Genomic DNA, 14,462 nt, shown 5'->3' with positions numbered 1-14,462 from the left:
CGGGGCAGAGCAGACGCCGTGGCTGTGAGCTCGGGGGTTCCGCCCCACGCTGCCGCTCACAGACAGACAGAATTCCCACAGCTGCCGGTCCCCTGTCCATCAGCCTGTCTCCCAGGTAAATGTAAGCCGTTTCCACGGACCTCTGTCCGGGGTCATCTTAGGCCCTGCGCCCCGTTTCCAGGACGCGTGTTGGTCTCCTTCGGGCGAGCAGCTCCGCCCTCCCACCGGCCCCTGTGGTTCGGCTCCGTCCCGGGACACGCTGTCCAACACGCTGCCAGGACCACGGCTTTTCACAGCATGTTCACTGGGCCTTGACGGTGAACCCCTTCCATGTCTGCTTTCCTGGCGGGGCCATCTCTCAGGAAACTGGGCGGGAGCCCGGGTGGGCCGGAGGGAGATGGTCCCGTCCTGACGGAGCCTCCACACCTGAGCTTGTCCATCTCTGAGTGACTTACACAGCAGTTCATCGCCACGTCGTTTATGGCTTTTCCTCCGCACCCGTCTCCTCGGCGGGACATTCACAACAGGGCTGGGACCCTTCTCTCCGGAACAGACCCGCATGCAGTGCCTTCCGACCTTCTCACTTTCAACTGCTTTTCACGCGATTGTCTCCGTCGTTGTAAAAATTACCTTCCCCCACACTACTTTTTTAAGTTTACTTTTCCACTGTAAAATAGCTACTTTTTATTATTAGTATTATTATTCTCTATTTCAGGCAAACCTAAGCTAAACCGAACACGGGAGAGTTTCCCCCAGTTAGGAAGACAATCCTCGGAAGTGGTAATGGGGAATCGCAGGAGGGAAGAGAGGACGGGGAGATGTTAGTTATGTCTAAACTAGAGGCCCAGTGCACCAAGTCCCTGCACAGGTAGGGTCCCCAGGCCTGGCCGGCGATTCCTCACCTGCCGGCCGCCGGCCTGGACCTTTCTTTGCCTGCACTGCCTCCTGCTGGTCGGTGCACGTCATAGCGAGCAATCGAACTCCCGGTCCAATCGAACTCCCAAGGGGACACTTTGCATATTAGCCTTTTATATATGTAGATACTCATCATGCGCAACACAAATGAAATGGTTTGTGGGTCTTAGTAAACAGGTAGGAGTAACCAGTAATCCTATCTAATAAAAGAGAACTATGCAGATTGATCATCACTGCAACACACAATATAGCTGCCCCATGTGGTCAAAGATCCTGCCCCCATGTGGACACAAGATGGCCACCACAAGATGGCCAGCAGGAGAGGGCAGTTGGGAGGCACCCAGCCTGCAAGGGAGGGCAGTTGAGAAGGACCAGGCCTTCAAGGGAGGGCAGTTGGAGGTGATCAACCCTGCAGGAGAGGGCAGTTAGGGGTAACCAGGCCGGCAGAGGAGGGAAGTTGGGGGCAAACAGGCTGGCAGCAGAGTGGTTAGGGGGTGATCAGGCTGGCAGGCAGAAGTGGTTAGGGGCAATCAGGAAGGCAAGCGCAGCAGTTGGGAGCCAGCAGTCCTGGATTGTGAGAGGGATGTCAGGGATCGGGCCTCAACGGGCAGTCGGACATCCCTTGAGGGGTCCCAGATTGGAGAGGGTACAGGCTGGGCTGAGGGACAACCCCCCTCCGTGCACGAATTTCGTGCACCGGGCCTCTAGTACATTAAGAATGCTCATAAAAAATCTCTTTGATTGCTTAAAAATTAAAAACTTGGAAAATCCACAATGTAACAGGGTAATGTTATGGCCGTGAAGTATTGACCCTCCTACAGCACGAAAGGGGAGAAAAAGGGAAGAGGCATGAATCAAATGGCAACAGAGTAGCAAGTGTTCAGGTAGAAATCGGGAGGTATCAAACGCAACCTGCCTACATTTCAGAGACTAAAAGACTGCGCTAAAAAAAGTGTTTATTTTTCACTTAAAATAAATGTTCTTAAATATAAGAAAACAGCAAAGGGGAAATGGAAAGATCTATCCGGCCAAAGAAGCAGAGGTGCTAGCGCTGATGGTTCGTTTCGGAGTTCTTTGTGACACGTTCATGAGACATTTCTCCACAGTCTCCCTGGGCCCGTGGTCGGCAAACTCATGAGTCCACAGAGCCAAATACCAACAGGACAACGATTGACATTTCTTTGGAGAGCCACATTTTTTAAACTTAAACTTCTTCTAACGCCACTTCTTCAACATAGACTCGCCCAGGCCGTGGTATTTTGTGGGAGAGCCACACTCAAGGGGCCAAAGAGCCGCCTGTGGCTCGTGAGCCGCGGTTTGCCGACCTGGGCGACACAGGCTGGGTTATCCTGTCGCTCATTGAAAGAGTGTCCTCGGCCCTGCCCCCAGGAGCGGAGCCATTGAACGTGCCAAGTTCAATCGCACTGATTAGGTTAAAGGGACATTCAGTTCCTCGGCCACATTCGCCACGTTTCAAGGACAAAGTGGACACAGGTGGCTGATGGACGCCAGACGCTGGGAGGTGAGGGTTACAGGTACGTTAGCGTCTGAGTTCCGGTGGACAGCGCTGCCGAGACACACAGCGGCGCTGCTGGTTCACTGATACACATGAAGACTTTTTAAAAATATATATTTTTTTATTGATTTCAGAGAGGAAGGGAGAGGGAGAGAGAGAGAGAGAAACATCAACAATGAGAGAATCACCGATCGGCTGCCCCCCACACGCCCCCCACTGGGATCAACCCCGCAACCCAGGCCTGTGCCCTGACCGGGAATCGAACCGTGACCTCCTGGCTCATAGGTCGACGCTCCACCCCTGAGCCACGCCGGCCGGGCGACATGAACACTTTTCCCATTTCCTCTAGGACACAGCATGTTAGGAACTGTAAGGCCACTTACCTTTCCCCCAATTTGTGCATTACTGTGTTTTAGGAATTTCTGTATTTTAATGTCATGTATGCTTATGCATTTGGATGGCTTAACTTTATCTAATATCTCTCCTTTATTTATGATTCCTTCCTTCCTACATCTTTTCACTAGATTCTGGGATCATTTTGCTTTTGACACTTATTGTATATTTTAGTACAGGAAGGCGGGTGACAAATTCAGCTTTGATAGTCTAAAAAAATGTCTGTATTTCCCCTTCATTTCTGAAAAAAACCAACACTCACTAGTCAAGTCGTCTAGAGCTTTCTTTCTTCAGAAATTGAGGCTGGTTAATGTCCACCTTCCTTCCTTCCTGTTTAAAAGTCAGTTGTCATTTGTCCATAGCAGCACAATTCGCCAGAGCTAAGATCTGGAAACAGCCGAGGTGCCCATCAGCTGAGGAGTGGATTAGAAAACTGTGTACATCTACACAGTGGAACACTACGCTGCTGTAAGAAAGAAGGAATTCCTACCGTTTGAAGCAGCATGGATGGACCTGGAGAGCCTCATGCTAAGTGAAATAAGCCAGGCAATGAAAGAAAAATACCACATGATCTCACTCATTTGTGGATAATAAAGGACATTATAACCTGATGAACACAAAGATAGATACACAGGCAGTAAAGCACCGAACAGACTGTCAAATTACAGCGGGAAGGCTGGGGCGTGTTGGGGAGGGAGGGAAAGAGATCAACCAAAGGACTTGTATGCCTGCATATAAGCACACCAAGACATTGGGGTGGGGGATGGATGAGGGCACGTGACAGGGGTAGGGGAGGCTGGGAGAAGGTCAATGGGGAAAAAAATGAGATATATGTACTAATATATGTAATACTTTAAACAATAAAAAATATTCAATAAATAAATAAATAAAATCCAGTTGTCAGTCTGGCGTGACTGTGTACGAAGTAATTGCATTTCCTCCCTCCGGTGGCTTTCACTGTCCTCTTCCTCCTTCCCGCTCACCGGTTTGACCGCGGCACGCTGGGTGTGGGCCGCCCTCGTGTTTATCAGGCACGGGGTTGACCGGCTCTTACACGGGTGAATTGACATCTGTGTCTAATATTTCCATTTACGGAACCTCTCGCTGGTGTGTTCCCACGGCCGGACATGTCTTACCTCCTCGCCGTGCTCTGGGCTGTCAGCCTGTCTGTGTCTCTCCTCTCTCTCTCCGTCCACATCACAGCGAGATGGCCTCTCCATGTCTGTGCCTCCGCCCGTCACTGCATCTCTCTCTGTTCACATGTCTCTCTGCGTTTATGTCACCTCCACCAACGGGAAGCTGTGCTTTGAGGCCCTGTCTCTGCTCACGTTTTCTTTCATGCGTGACCCTAACCGCCCCATTGGAGCAGACGGTTCCTTCCCTGTTCCCCACGAAACGGCCCCCCAACCCAGCCTGCTGCGTTACGCCCGAGGGCCCCGTCTTCGGAGGAATCAATCTCATTCCTGATTTAGAGATTTTAACCCACAAACGTCTACATAGTCAAACGAGAGCCCAACGACGTGCAGTCTGAGGTCCCACAAAAGGTGTTCAGCCTCCACCTCCCTCGAACTGCACAGCCTATCTCCAGTGCACATGCACCTTTTCACAATTCGCTTTCACAGACCCCAGTCAACCCCCCAGCGAGCGAACAACCAGCACCAACACACACAGCTGCTCATCAATGACTGTATTAGGGGCCGCGATTCGGCATTCCACACAGTTCCAAAAGGCATCCCAGGGTCCTTCATTCCGTCTCCCGTGGAGAGCGGATCCATTAACGGTGGAATTTCTGAGATAAAGTCTTTCTGTCGTATTTGGGGCCAGAGACGAGGTGAGACGTTGACGGAGAACGAGGGAGCGATGCCCTCGTCGCTGGTGGAGACAGAGGGTCTGAGCCGGGCGCTGCCGGCGGGGAAGGCCGGGAGGGACTTGGTGCGACGCTCAGCGGCGGCGAGAGCCCCAGGCTGGCCTGTAGCAAGAAGCCTGGGTCACCCTCGAAGGCGGGCAGGTGGGGCGGCAGAACCCGGGCCCAGAGCTCTGGGGAGGGAACCCACAGACCCCGTGACCCCGGGGCCTGATGCCAGGGGACCCACAGCCCAGGGACCCGGGACGAGTCGTCCCGCAGGGACCGCAGAGCGAGGAGGTGCCGGGGCCACAGATGGGGGGCGTCCGGCAGCTGGGGGGCTCCCGGCAGGTCTCCTGGCGGCTCCTGTGGAGAGAGGGGCCCTGCGGACAGGGGCTGGGGGCGCAGGGGGCCGGGCTGTAGACCAGGTTGCTGGGGTGGGAGCCACAGGAGGAGCCGGGGGGGCGCAGGGGGCCCCCGAGGGAGCCGGAGGAGAGGTTCCCGGGGCAGCCGCTGTGGGACATGGCGACGGAGCGGAGAGCAGGTCAGCGAGAAGAGCCGGGTGTGCCTGTGGCCTGGGCTGCGGGTTTATATCCTCCCGGCCCGGGCGGGGCGCCGCCCTGTCATCGCCTCCACATTTGAAGTCCCCGTGTGAATGCGTGTGGCTGGCCGTTCCCTCGGTGGCTGCGGTGAGCTCACCTCTTCATCTGGCATTTACGGGGACTCGCCGGGTTTATGGCTCTCAGTCAGGGCCCGGCCCCCACACGCACGCCATGCGTGTGTCATGGGCACTCGACCACGGGAAGGCCTCCTGCGTCATGTCCGTGCCGCCCTGCCCCTCCCGTGGGGCGGGGAGGACGTTGGCTCCCGGGTGGAGACGGGGTCAGCCACCCCCCTGAGTGCCGATAGCCAGGAGGAGGGCCCTGCTCTGGGTGAGGAGCCTTCTGAAGACCAGCCCCGGACACGGCCACGGGCCCACCCGTGGGCGAGCGGATAGAAGCTGTGGGGCATCGACACCGAGCGGCCAGATGATGATGATCTCTGAACGCATGATAACCTGGCCACTCTGTGTGTGTGTGTGTGTGTGTGTGTGTGTGTGTGTGTGTGTGTGTGTATAATGGAGGGTTGGTGCATGAACTCGTGCATGGGTAGGGTCCGGCCAGCCTGGCCAGAGGGAGGGGACATGGGCGGTTGGCTGGCCTGCCTGCTGGTCAAACTCCTGGTCGAAGAGACAATTTGCATATTAGCCTTTTATTCTATAGGATAGACACTGAGTGGCCAGATTATTATGCGTTCAGAGATCATCATCATCTGGCCACTCAGTGTACACTGTGGAATACTATGCAGCCATGAAAAAGGAGGCTCTCTCACCCTTTGAGACAGCGTGGAGGGGCCTGGAGAGGATCATGCTGAGTGAAATACATCAGTCAGAGAAAGACAAGTATCGCAGGATCTCACTCGTATGTGGAATCTAATCCTACATAATAAAAGCCTAATATGCTAAGTGTGAGGTCGCCCAGTCGTCCATTCAGCCAATCAAAGTGTAATATGCTAATGATATGCTAAGGCTGCTCAACTGCTCACTATGACGTGCACTGATCACCAGGGGGCAGACTCTCTGACCGGTAGGTTAGCTTGCTGCTGGGGTCCGGCCAATCAGGACTGAGTGAGACGGGCCAGACAAGCCCTGGAGCCCTCCCGTGGCCCCTCCCTGGCCCTGATAGTGCACTGGTGGGGTCCCTCGGCCTGGCCTGCACCCTCTCTCAATCTGGGACCCCTCAGGGGATGTCAGAGAGCCAGATTCGGCCCGATCCTGCAGGCCAGGCCGAGGGTCCTCACCGGTGCACGAATTTGTGCACCGGGCCTCTAGTGAACAAAATGAACTGATGAACAGAGCGGATCCAGAGACATGGAAGCCTGGAACAGAGTGCGGAATCTCAGAGGGGAGGCGGGGGCAGGGGGTGGGAGGGAGGTGATCAACCAAAGACCTTGTAGCATCTATGCATGGCTCATGGGCACAGACAATGGGGTGCTGAAGGCCTGGGAGGGGGTGCGGGGGGGGGCTGGAGGGGGTCAGTGGGGGAAAGGGGATGAATGCAATATTTTCAACAATAAAGATAAAAATGTAATAAAATAAAGACTGTCCCTCCCCAAAACCAGGCCTCCTGCAGCGCCCGCCTGTGACTCACGATTAGCAGCGCCCGCCTGCAGCCTGCAGGGCCCACACCGGGGGCAAAGGGATCGAGAATGAGGCCCAGGAGGGGCCTCCTGAACCTGCTGCTTTTCCAGTTGGTGTTCACGGAAGGGAAGTCGTATCGCGCATCAGAGACCGCGATGGCCGCGAAGGAGCGCAGGGTGGACGAGGGGATCGGGTGAGGGACGGGGACAGTGGGGGGGCGGGCAGCCTGTGGACACTGCTTAGTTCATCAAGTCAGACGTTTCCGAAGGAGCTGACTAATGGCTTTTATAGGATGCGTTTATACTGTAAATACCCTGGGTCTCCTTTCCCAAAACATCGCCAGCCCCACCTCACAGTGACACACGCCCTCCGAGCATCCCCAAGGTCATGAAAGCTACCGGGCTTCCCTCTCCGATTGGGGCGATCCTGCCCTCACGTTCTGGGCCCAGATTCTGTGAGTCTGGAGGTTTATAATGTGGGGGTCCCCTTTAAGAAAAAGACAACAACATTGTGACTGTGATCGCAGGTACAATATGGGTGCTCATTCAGAATAGAAATAACTAACAAATAAAAATGTACATGTCGACAAAATCTGTAACTATCACAAGATCAAAACAACAGGGTGTCATCCTACTCATCGTATCGTCGCTAACCTTCCCCGTGTGTCTGCTGTGCACGCCTACATGTGACAATGCTTCTGTCAACATGGTTTTCTGTGGAAAGAACAACAAAATAATTCACTTTTCCTCCAGAGCTGCATGTGAACATACTTGGATTACTTTAGGTCCGTGGTCGGCAAACTGCGGCTCGCGAGCCACATGCGGCTCTTTGGCCCCTTGAGTGTGGCTCTTCCACAAAATACCACGGCCTGGGCGAATCTATGTTGAAGAAGTGGTGTTAGAAGAAGTTTAAGTTTAAAAAATTCGGCTCTCAAAAGAAATGTCAATCGTTGTGCTGTTGATATTTGGCTCTGTTGACTCATGAGTTTGCCGACCACTGCTTTAGGTGACATGGACACGTTTCAAGGTCACCCCGCCATCAGGAACGCCCCCTTTGTCCTGGTTGGTGCTGCTCTCAGCTGGGTGTCCCGATGCGTCGCCCACCCAATCGCTGGCCTGCGGGCGGGGGACTCGTGTGAGGAGCAGCGACAAGCGGCTGAGGACGTGAGCTGTGGCTCCTAGAAGGAAGCGGAGCAGGGTCGGGGTTCGAATCCTTCTTCTTGGGGTCAAAGCTCCCTGAAGTCCTCAGTTCATGAGGTCGGCTTTGGGGCCAAAAGGTGGAACGGGCAGCTCTCTGCCCCCCCCCCCGCCCCCCCAGCCCCAGGACTATTACAGGAAATGCAAACGTGAGCCCTGTGTGACCTCACCCAATGGCACCCACTACAGTTCATTCAGAAACAGAGTCAAGAGAAGTTGTCCACAGCGACCAACCTCCCACCTGTCCCTGCGAGTCTCCAGCGACGGCGCGTCCGTGTGTGAGTTCCCGCTCTCAGGTCCTCTTGGTATCAGCCCCGTGGCGGGTTCATCGCCCCGTGAGGCCCTGCGGGCTTTTCACTGAACGGCGACCTAGTTGTCTCTGTTTAAATCCAAAACAATTCGCACAGAATACGGTCTGACATCTAAAAACGGGAAGTCTGCGATGCTGGTCCCCCTGCTCTCAGCTGCCCGGGTGCCAGCCTCTCCCTGTAACTCCCCTCCCCCTCCTCCGTGTTGTAGGGAGTTGAGGTCTCACCCTCCTCCGTGTTGTAGGGAGTTGAGGTCTCACCCTCCTCCGTGTTGTAGGGAGTTACGGTCTCACCCTCCTCCGTGTTGTAGGGAGTTACGGTCTCACCCTCCTCCGTGTTGTAGGGAGTTGAGGTCTCAACCTCCTCCGTGTTGTAGGGAGTTGAGGTCTCACCCTCCTCCGTGTTGTAGGGAGTTGAGGTCTCACCCTCCTCCGTGTTGTAGGGAGTTACGGTCTCACCCTCCTCCGTGTTGTAGGGAGTTGAGGTCTCACCCTCCTCCGTGTTGTAGGGAGTTACGGTCTCACCCTCCTCCGTGTTGTAGGGAGTTACGGTCTCACCCTCCTCCGTGTTGTAGGGAGTTGAGGTCTCACCCTCCTCCGTGTTGTAGGGAGTTACGGTCTCACCCTCTTCCGTGTTGTAGGGAGTTGAGGTCTCGCTCATAAATGGGGAGTGAGAGGTGAACTGCGAGTCTTTGGTGTGAGGACAGTTGGTGGAAACGCGCTCCCTTCTGCCCTGGAAGGACTTCCTCCCGCTTTTATCAGAAAAGCAGGGTGTCTGTGGGCGATGGGTGGACAGGAACCGCCCACATGAAGCCAATCACAGGCCCACGCGCCCCCGTTCCTGTGCAGGACCCTCCGGCTTCAGTGCTCCGACACCGCGGGGTGGGTGGGTGTCTGCTTGGGGCAAAGGCCGCAGCAGGGGGCCTCGCCTCCGAGGCGCAGGGACATGCACGCCAACTAGAAAACAAGTGAACGCGAGGAGCACAGAGGACTGAGCTGAGCGTGCGAGGCGGCCCCGCGGCCTGGAACCGCTCCCTCGGCTGCAGGGCTGCCCGAGAGGAGCGCCAGGGCGTGGGGTCAGACGCCTCCTGACCACGGTGCTCTGCTCAGCCGCAGCTGCAGGGACTCAAAGGGCAGCTTCGCAGGAGCGAGGGCCCTGCGTCCTGTTGGCTCGTCTTCATTCTGCGGGAAGGGGCCGCCGCGGGGAGGGGCTGCGTGCAGAGCGCGGAGACGATTTCCTGGCAACCCTACCCGTCCCAGAGGCAGCGCGGTGTGACCTGGTGCTGGTGGCCTCCCCCGCCCCTCGTCCCTTCTGTGGTGTGGGGTGACGGCGCCTCCTTGGCAGGTTACGATGGGAATCAGGGCCGTCATGCATGTGGGATTCCCAGGGTCTGCCTGGCGGCTGGTCTGCAACAGGCGGGGTATTGTAGACTCACTGTGCTTTCGATAAGATAACAGCGGGCGGGGTATTGTAGACTCACTGTGCGTTCCATAAGATAACAGCGGGCAGGGTATTGTAGACTCACTGTGCGTGCGATAAGATAACAGCAGGCAGGGTATTGTAGACTCACTGTGCGTGCGATAAGATAACAGCAGGCAGGGTATTGTAGACTCACTGTGCGTTCGATAAGATAACAGTGGGCGGGGTATTGTAGACTCACTGTGCGTGCGATAAGATAACAGCAGGCAGGGTATTGTAGACTCACTGTGCGTGCGATAAGATAACAGTGGGCGGGGTATTGTAGACTCACTGTGCGTGCGATAAGATAACAGCAGGCAGGGTATTGTAGACTCACTGTGCGTTCGATAAGATAACAGTGGGCGGGGTATTGTAGACTCACTGTGCGTGCGATAAGATAACAGCAGGCAGGGTATTGTAGACTCACTGTGCGTGCGATAAGATAACAGTGGGCGGGGTATTGTAGACTCACTGTGCGTTCCATAAGATAACAGCGGGCAGGGTATTGTAGACTCACTGTGTGTTCGATAAGATAACAGCAGGCAGGGTATTGTAGACTCACTGTGCGTGCGATAAGATAACAGTGGGCGGGGTATTGTAGACTCACTGTGTGTTCGATAAGATAACAGTGGGCGGGGTATTGTAGACTCACTGTGCGTGCGATAAGATAACAGTGGGCGGGGTATTGTAGACTCACTGTGCGTTCGATAAGATAATAGCGGGCGGGGTATTGTAGACTCACTGCGTGTTCTATAACATAATAGCGGGCGGGGTATTGTAGACTCACTGTGTGTTCCATAAGATAACAGTGGGCGGGGTATTGTAGACTCACTGTGCGTTTGATAACAGCGGGCGGGGTATTGTAGACTCACTGTGCGTTCGATAAGATAACAGCGGGCGGGGTATTGTAGACTCACTGTGTGTTCGATAAGATAACAGTGGGCGGGGTATTGTAGACTCACTGTGCGTTCGATAAGATAACAGTGGGCGGGGTATTGTAGACTCACTGTGCGTGCGATAAGATAACAGTGGGCGGGGTATTGTAGACTCACTGTGCGTTCGATAAGATAATAGCGGGCGGGGTATTGTAGACTCACTGTGTGTTCCATAAGATAACAGCGGGCGGGGTATTGTAGACTCACTGTGTGTTCAATAAGATAACAGCGGGCGGGGTATTGTAGACTCACTGTGTGTTCAATAAGATAACAGTGGGCGGGGTATTGTAGACTCACTGCGTGTTCTATAACATAATAGCGGGCGGGATATTGTAGACTCACTGTGTGTTCCATAAGATAACAGCGGGCGGGGTATTGTAGACTCACTGTGCGTGCGATAAGATAACAGCAGGCAGGGTATTGTAGACTCACTGTGCGTGCGATAAGATAACAGTGGGCGGGGTATTGTAGACTCACTGTGCGTTCGATAAGATAACAGCGGGCGGGGTATTGTAGACTCACTGTGCGTTCCATAAGATAACAGCGGGCAGGGTATTGTAGACTCACTGTGCGTGCGATAAGATAACAGCAGGCAGGGTATTGTAGACTCACTGTGCGTGCGATAAGATAACAGTGGGCGGGGTATTGTAGACTCACTGTGCGTGCGATAAGATAACAGCAGGCAGGGTATTGTAGACTCACTGTGCGTTCGATAAGATAACAGTGGGCGGGGTATTGTAGACTCACTGTGCGTGCGATAAGATAACAGTGGGCGGGGTATTGTAGACTCACTGTGCGTTCGATAAGATAATAGCGGGCGGGGTATTGTAGACTCACTGCGTGTTCTATAACATAATAGCGGGCGGGGTATTGTAGACTCACTGTGTGTTCCATAAGATAACAGTGGGCGGGGTATTGTAGACTCACTGTGCGTTTGATAACAGCGGGCGGGGTATTGTAGACTCACTGTGCGTTCGATAAGATAACAGCGGGCGGGGTATTGTAGACTCACTGTGTGTTCGATAAGATAACAGTGGGCGGGGTATTGTAGACTCACTGTGCGTTCGATAAGATAACAGTGGGCGGGGTATTGTAGACTCACTGTGCGTGCGATAAGATAATAGCGGGCGGGGTATTGTAGACTCACTGTGTGTTCCATAAGATAACAGCGGGCGGGGTATTGTAGACTCACTGTGTGTTCAATAAGATAACAGCAGGCGGGGTATTGTAGACTCACTGTGTGTTCAATAAGATAACAGTGGGCGGGGTATTGTAGACTCACTGCGTGTTCTATAACATAATAGCGGGCGGGATATTGTAGACTCACTGTGTGTTCCATAAGATAACAGCGGGCGGGGTATTGTAGACTCACTGTGTGTTCAATAAGATAACAGCGGGCAGGGTATTGTAGACTCACTCTGTGTTCAATAAGATAACAGCGGGCGGGGTATTGTAGACTCACTGTGCATTCGATAAGATAACACGAGTCCCGATTGTACTCTTAGCACGACACCCGGCGATAGGAAACCTTATAGATACTACCGCTGATGCTGTATTAACAGAGGAAATCGAGATTCCGCCACGTGTTTAACATTAACCCCTGGACTCGCTAACCCCTTTTACCCGCACGCTTTTAAAGAACTGGGAACCCTGTGAGGGCATTTCTAGTCGCAAAGAGCTCTCCAGGGCTCTGGCGCTTGCTCTGTGAGGTCATGGGGACTGACACCGTGATGTCATAGTGAGGTCATGGGGACTGATGCAGTGATGTCAGTGAGGTAATGACCTACGCTGTGATGTCATAGTGAGGTAATGGGGCTGACACGGTGATATCATAGTGTGGTCATGGGGACTGATGCCATGATGTCATAGTGAGATAATGAGGACCGACAGTGTGATGTCATAGTGAGGCAATGGGGACTGACACAGTGATGTCATAGTGAGGTAATGGGGCTGACACGGTGATATCATAGTGTGGTCATGGGGACTGATGCCATGATGTCATAGTGAGGTAATGGGGACTGACACAGTGATGTCATAGTGAGGCAATGGGGACTGACACAGTGATGTCATAGTGAGGTAATGGGGACTGATGCCGTGATGTCAGTGAGGTAATGACCTACGGTGTGATGTCATGGTGAGGTCATGGGGACTGATGCCATGATGTCATAGTGAGGTAATGAGGACCGACACTGTGATGTCATAGTGAGGTAATGGGGACTGATGCCGTGATGTCAGTGAGGTAATGATCTACGCTGTGATGTCATGGTGAGGTCATGGGGACTGATGCCATGATGTCATAGTGAGGTAATGAGGACCGACACTGTGATGTCATAGTGAGGTAATGGGGACTGATGCCGTGATGTCAGTGAGGTAATGACCTATGCTGTGATGTCATGGTGAGGTAATGGGGACTGACATGGTGATGTCATAGTGAGGTCATGGGGACTGATGCCATGATGTCATAGTGAGGTAATGGGGACTGATGCAGTGATTTCATAGTGAGGTCACGGGGATTGACGCCATGATGTCATAGTGAGGTAATGGGGACTGACACATTGATGTCATAGTGAGGTGATGGGGACTGACACCATGATGTCATAGTGAGGTCATGGGGACTGACACCGTGATGTCATAGTGAGGTGATGAGGACTGACACGGTGATGTCATAGTGAGGTAATGAGGACTGACATGGTGATGTCATAGTGAGGTAATGAGGACTGACACCGTGATGTCATAGTGAGGTAATGGGGACTGACACGGTGATGTCATAGTGAGGTAATGAGGACTGACACCGTGATGTCATAGTGAGGTAATGGGGACTGACACGGTGATGTCATATTGAGGTTATGGGGACTGACACGGTGATGTCATAGTGAGGTAATGAGGACTGACACGGTGATGTCATAGTGAAGATACCAACCATCACACATCTAGTGAGTGGAAATTTATATCCTACAGCAAAAGGCAAACATAGTTTATACCTTTAAAGTATTTTTTAAAAAATATTGACTTTTAGAGAGAGGAAGGGAGAGGGAGAGAGAGAGAGAAACATTGATGTGAGAGAGAAACATCGATCGGTTGCCTGCTATATGTACTCTGACCCGGGATCGAACCCAAAACCTGGGCATGTGCCTGACTGGGAATCGAACCCACATGTCTTTCTCTGATTGATGTTCCTCCCCTCTCTCTCTGTTTCTCCTTCCCTCCCTCCCTCCCTTCCTCTCTCTCTAAAAAATCAATGGAGAAATATCCTTAGGTGAGGATTAGCAAAAAGCAACAACAAAAACACAAATACATAATGACCAGCATGGTTATATTTTTTAAAAATTTTATCTCACTAGGAGCCCAGAACGCGATTCGAAATCGCATGGTGCCGCCCACCCTCGAGTCACCGGTCCGGCCCTGCCTCCCTCTCCGGCTCCTGAAGCAGCCGCGGCCACTGCTGATCAGGCCCTCCCCCAGCGCAGGCACACGGAGCCCCCTGCCGCCCCGCCCCGAACGCTGCGCACACAACCTCCTCCTGTCTGGTTGACCCGTTACAGCGTCCCGGTTAATTAGCATATTTCTCCATTATATATATAGAGAGATTACAAATACATGTACTAGTACAATAAAAAATGCATTCTTTTAATTGAAAATAATAACAATAAGACAATAAACTACACCACATTTACAAATAGTGTCGGGAAAATTCCCTGGAAGGCTCTCAACACTGAGTC

Source organism: Cnephaeus nilssonii (genome assembly GCF_951640355.1).
Source record: "Cnephaeus nilssonii genome assembly, chromosome: 3".
NCBI lineage: Eukaryota > Metazoa > Chordata > Mammalia > Chiroptera > Vespertilionidae > Cnephaeus > Cnephaeus nilssonii.
This window is presented reverse-complemented; position numbering follows the sequence as displayed.